Source organism: Panthera leo, chromosome A2, assembly GCF_018350215.1.
Source record: "Panthera leo isolate Ple1 chromosome A2, P.leo_Ple1_pat1.1, whole genome shotgun sequence".
Classification (NCBI taxonomy): Eukaryota; Metazoa; Chordata; class Mammalia; order Carnivora; family Felidae; genus Panthera; species Panthera leo.
The window spans coordinates 53,766,542-53,772,822 of record NC_056680.1 but is presented as its reverse complement, the minus strand read 5'-3'; positions in this window follow the sequence as shown (position 1 = coordinate 53,772,822).

Below are 6,281 nucleotides of genomic sequence, written 5' to 3'. Positions count from 1 at the left end.
TTTATGGGTGTTGAGCTTGATAAATTCTTTATAGATTTTGGATACTAACCCTTTATCTGATGTGTTGTTTGCAAATACTTCTCCCATTACGTCGGTTGCCTTTTAGTTTTGCTGATTGTTTCCTTTGCTGTGCAGAAGCTTTTTATTCTGATGAGGTCCCAATAGTTCATTTTTGCTTTTGTTTCCCTTGCCTCTGGAAACGTGTTGAATAGGAAGTTGCTGAGGCTGAGGTCAAAGAGGTGTTTTCCTGCTTTCTCCTCGAGGATTTTGGTGGCTGCCTATCTTACATTTAGGTGTTTCACCATTTAGAGTTTATTTTTGTGTATGGTGTAAGAAAGTGGTCCAGGTTCATTCTTCTGCATGTCGCTGTCCAGTTTTCCCAGCACCATTTGCAGAAGAGACTGTCTTTATTCCATTTGATATTTTTTCCTGCTTTGTCAACGATTAGTTGGCCATATGTTTGTGGGTCTGTTTCTGGGTTCTCGATTCTGTTCCATTGATCTGAGTGTCTGTTTTTGTGCCAGTACCATACTGTCTTGATGATTATAGCTTGGTAATATAGCTTGAAGTCCAGGATTGTGATGCCTCCTGCTTTGGTTTTCTTTTTCAAGATTGCTTTGGCTATTCAGGGTCTTTTCGGTTCCATACAAATTTTAGGATTGTTTGTTCTAGCTCTGTGAAGAATGCTGGTGTTATTTTGGTAGGGATTGCATTGAATGTGTAGATTGCTTTGGGTAGTATTGGCATTTTAACAATATTTGTTCTTTGTATCCAGGAGCATGGAATATTTTTCCTTTTGTGTGTGTGTGTGCCGTCTTCAATTTCTTTCATAAGCTTTCTATAGTTTTCAGTGTATAGATTTTTCACCTCATTGGTTAGATTTATTCCTAGGTATTTGCAATTGTAAATGGGATTGATTCCTTGATTTCTCCTTCTGTTGCTTCATTGTTGGTGTATAGGAATGCAATTGATTTCTGTGCATTGATTTTATATCCTGCCACTTTGCTGAATTCATGGATCAGTTCTAGCAGTTTTTTTTTTTTTTTGTGTGGAATCTTTTGGGTTTTCCCAATGATACACATATAGCGTATCATGCCATCTGTGAAGAGTGAAAGTTTGACCTCCTCCTGGCCGATTTGGATGCCTTTTATTCCTTTGTGTTGTCTGATTGCTGAGGCTGAGACTTCCAGTACTATGTTGAATAACAGTGGCGAGAGTGGACATCCCTGTCATGTTCCTGACCTTGGGGGAAAAGCTCTGTTTTTCCCCAAAGAGGACGATATCAGCATTGGGTCTTTCATATATGGCTTTTATAATCTCGAGGTATGATCCTTCTATCCCTACTTTCTTGAGGGTTTTTATTAAGAAAGGATGCGGTATTTTGTCAAATGTTTTCTCTGCATCTATTGAGAAGATCATGTGGTTCTTGTCCTTTCTTTTATTGATGTGATGAATCACAGTGATTGTTTTGCAGATATTGAACCAGCCCTGCATCCCAGGTATAAATCCCACTTGATCATGGTGAATAATTTTTTTAATGTATGGTTGGATCCAGTTGGCTAATATCTTGTTGAGAATTTTTGCATCCATGTTCAGCAGTGAAATTGGTCTATAGTTCTCCTTTTTAGTGGGGTCTTTGCCTGGTTTTGGAATCAAGGTAACTCTTCATAGAAAGAGTTTGGAAGTTTTCCTTCCATTTCTATTTTTTGGAACAGTTTCAAGAGAATAGGTGTTAACTCTTCCTTAAATGTTTGGTAGAATCCTCCTGGAAAGCCATCTGGCCCTGGGCTCTTTTTTGGGGGGAGATTTTTTATTAGCAATTTGATTTCATTACTCGTTATGGGTCTGTTCAAATTTTCTGTTTCTTCCTGTTTCAGTTTTGGTAGTTTATATGTTTCTAGGAATTTGTCCATTTATTCCAGATTGACCATTTTATTGGTGTATAATTGCTCATAATATTTTCTTACTGCTGTTTTTATTTCTGCTGTGTTGGTTCTGATCTCTCCTCTTTCATTCTTGATTTTATTTATTTGGGTCCTTTCCTTTTTCTTCTTGATCAAACTGGCTAGTGGTTTATCAATTTTGTTAATTCTTTCAGAGAACCAGCTTTTGGTTTCATTGATGTGTTCTGTTTTTTTTGATTTCGATAGCATTGATTTCTGCTCTAATCTTTATTATTTCCCATCTTATGCTGGTTTGGGGTTTTATTTGCTGTTCTTTTTCCAGCTTGTTAAGGTGTAAGGTTAGGTAGTGTATCTGAGACCTTTCTTGCTTCTTTAGGAAGGCCTGGATTGCTATATACTTTCCTTTTATGACTGCCTTTGCTGCGTCCCAGAGGTTTTGAGTTGTGGTGTTATCATTTTCATTGGCTTCCATGTACTTTTTAATTTCCTCTTTAACTTCTTGGTTAGCCCATTCTTTCTTTAGTAGGATGTTCTTTAATCTCCAGGTATTTGTTACCTTTCCACATTTTTTCTTGTGATTGATTTCAAGTTTCATAGCGTTGTGATCTGAAAATACCCACGGTATGATCTTGATCTCTTTGTACTTGTTGAGGGCTGATTTGTGTCCTAGTATGTGATCTGTTCTGGAGAACATTCCATGTGCACTGGAGAAGAATATATGTTCTGCTGCTTTAGAATGAAATGTTCCGAATATATCTGTTAAGACTATCTGGGCCTGTGTCATTCAAAACCATTGTTTCCTTGTTTATTTTCTGTTTAGATTATCTGTTCGTTGCTGTAGTTGGGGTGTCGAAGTCCCCTACTATTATGGTATTATTATCAATGAGTTTATGTTTGTGATTAATTGATTTATATATTTGGGTGTTTCACATTTGGAGCATAAATATTTATAATTGTTAGGTCTTCTTGATGGATAGACCCATTAATTATGATATAATGCCCTTCTTCATCTCTTGTTACAGTCTTTATTTTAAAGTCTAGATTGTCTGATATAAGTATGGCTACTCCAGCTTTCTTTTGTCGACCATTAGCATGATAGATGGTTCTCCATCCCTTTACTTTCAATCTGAAGGTGGCTTTAGGTCTAAAGTGGGTCTCTTTTAAACAGCATATAGATGGATTTTGTTTTCTTATCCATTCTGTTACCCTATGTCTTTTGACTGGAGCATTTTGTCCATTGACATTTAGAATGAGTACTGAAAGATATGAATTTATTGCCAGTATGTTTCTTGTAGAGTTGGAGTTTCTGGTGGTGTTCGCTGGTCCTTTCTAGTCTTTGTTGCTTTTGGTCTTTTTTTTTTTCGTCTTTTCTCCCCTCAGAAAGCCCACCTTAAAATTTCTTGCGGGGCTGGTTTAGTGGTCACAAACTCCTTTAATTTTTGTTTTTCTGGAAAACTTTTAAACTCTCCTTCTATTTTGAGTGACAGCCTTTCTGGATAAAGAATTCTTGGCTGCATATTTTTTCTGATTCAGTACATTGAATATATCCTGCCACTCCTTTCTGGCCTGCCAAGTTTCTGTGGGTAGGTCTGCTGCAAGCCTCATCTGTCTTCCCTTGGTTAAGGACTTTTTTCCCTTACTGCTTTCATGATTCTTTCCTTGCCTGAGTATTTTGTGAATTTGACTTTGATATGCCTTGTTGATGGTTGATTTTTGTTGAATCTAATGGGAGTCCTCCATGCTTTGTGGATTTTTATGTCTGTGTCTTTCCCCAGGTTAAGAAAGTTTTCTGCTATGATTTGCTCACATACCCCTTCTACCCCTTTTTCTCTCTCTTCATCTTCTGGAACCCCTATGATTCTGATGTTCCTTTTTAATAAGTCACGGATTTCTATATTTCTTAAATCGTGCTCTTTTGCCTTAGTCTCCCTCTTTTTTTCTGCTTCATTATTCTCCATAAGTTTGTCCTCTGTATCACTGATTCACTTCTCTACTTCATCCATCCTTGCTGCCGTGGCATCCATTTGAGATTGCAGCTCGGTTATAACATTTTTTATTTCATCCTGATTAGCTTTTACTTCTTTTATCTCTGCATAAAGGGATTCTAATCTATTTTTGACCCCAGCTAGTATTCTTATTATAATGATTCTAAATTCTGGTTCAGACTTCTTGCATGTATCTCTGTTGATTAAGTCCCTGGCTGTAGTTTCCTCCTGCTCTTTCTTTTGGAGTGAATTCCTTCATTTTGTCATTTTGAAGGAAGAAAAGGAATTAACAAGGTAAAAAAAATTAAAATAAAAAAACTAACAACACACACACACACACACACACACACACAAATCAAATAAATGATGCTAGATCCTAGGTGTGTTTTGGTCTGGGTGTAGAAAGGAGCTTGATAGATTAGAGGAAAAAAGGGGAAAAAAGACAAATAAAAAAAAGAGAGAGAGAAAAGGAAAATGTTTGAAAAATTTTAAAATGAATACAATGAAATAGAATAAAATTAAATGATTTTGAAAATAATTTGAAAATAGAATTTGAAAAATTTACAAAAAAGTAAAAAATGTAGTAGAAAAAAATTAAAGAAAAATATTTTTAATAAAAATTGAAAATAAAAATAAATTTTTTCTCTTTCTGTATTCAAGAAAAAGAGAAGAAACAAAAAGAAAACAAAAGAAAATTGAATAGACAGACAAGCGAACAGACTGAAATATGATTGAAATTACATTGTTTTCCCCTAGAAGTCAAACTATGAAGCACTTTATAGTCCGGAAACTAAGCAGGTGGAGAGACTTGTGGTATTTGTGAAGAGTGAGGTTGGCCCAGTTCCGCAGGACTTAGTGTAACAGCTCCGCTCTCCACTAGATGGCGCTGCTTAGCTTACTGGGGTGGATTGTTGTGGTGTTTGTAGGTGTGTTTGTGGATGTGCGGAAGGGGTGAAAATGGCATCCCCGGCTATTCAGTCTCTAGCATCGGAACTCTGCTCTCCCTGATTAGCAATTGTGCACCCATCCTTCGTCTCTGGCTTCCGTTCACTCCCCGCTTTTACACTGTCCTTGACCAAGCTGTCAGGTTGCCAGGTAGCACCTCCCTCCTGAGTTTTATCTCAGATACGGCTGTGTTTCCCAACCCCTCACTTCAGAGAGACTGCAGCTTTGACCTGCTGAGACCCTCTGCAGAAGGGTCTCACCAAGCAATGGCCAGGTGCCAGTTGCACCCAGGAATGTTCGTGGGACCGTGCTGCTACCTATTCCCAGAGACTGCAGCTGGGTGCCAGCCTGCCCCAGAAAAAGTTCACATGATCGGGTAGCAGCAGCATTTCAGGGATTATGGAAAACCACAACACACATCTGGCGCCAGGCATCAGCCTTGACGACCTTGTTCCAACACCGACGAATGTGGTTGTACTCCGGGGTCTCCTGGCACCTTTGCCTGTTGGGGGGCGCACTGCCTCTACCTAATGTCCTCCCAGCAGGGAAACTGCCTCTGCCGTGTGGCCCCCCCAGACTTCACTCTGCTCCTGAGGATTTGCCTTTCCCACCAGAGCACCACCAGGTATAAAGCTGCGGAGTTTCAGACTCTGCACTCCCTCTGTTTATAGAGTCTTAATGGAATTTAAACCCTCTCCTTTCTCATTTCTCCATTTTTAGTTCAGCCCCTGCAGTCCCTGCAGCTGTTTCTACTTTTCCACTTTCTCTCCAGCTGCTTTTAGGGGGGTGCTTTTCCTGTACTTCCCCCCGCCCCATATCCGTCCACTCTCCACAAGCAAAAACAGCTCCCTGCCCTCTGTGGCTTCTCTCTCCCCCAGTTCACCTTTTTGCACCACCAACCTGCTGAGTTCTGTGGTTCAGGTTGTACAGGTTGTTGTGTTAATCCTCAAATCAGTTTTCTAGGTGTGCAGGATGGTTTAGTGTTGATTTGGCTATATTTCATGGATGCAAGATGCAAAAAAAACTTCCATGCTGTTCTGCCATCTTGGCTCCTCCCCTACCAATAAATTATTAATTAAACATCATACTGTACTCAGATCTTCTTAGTTTTTAACCTGATGTCTTATTTTTTTTTTTCTGCTCTAGGATACCACATGCATGGTTCCTTAGGCTTCTCTTGGTTATGACAGTTTCTCAGATTTTCCTTATTTTGGATGACCTTGACAGTTTTAAGGAGTACTATTTGGGTATATTGTAGAATGACCTTCAACTGAGATGTGTCTGATGTTTTTGGTGGTTAGATTGGGGTAATCTGTTTTTGGGAGGAAGAGCACAGAGGTAAAGCACCATTCTCATCACATCACATCAACTATCAATACTCCATACTATCAATGTGAATTATCTCCATTAATGTTGACCTTGATCACCTGTCTTGAGATAGTGTTTC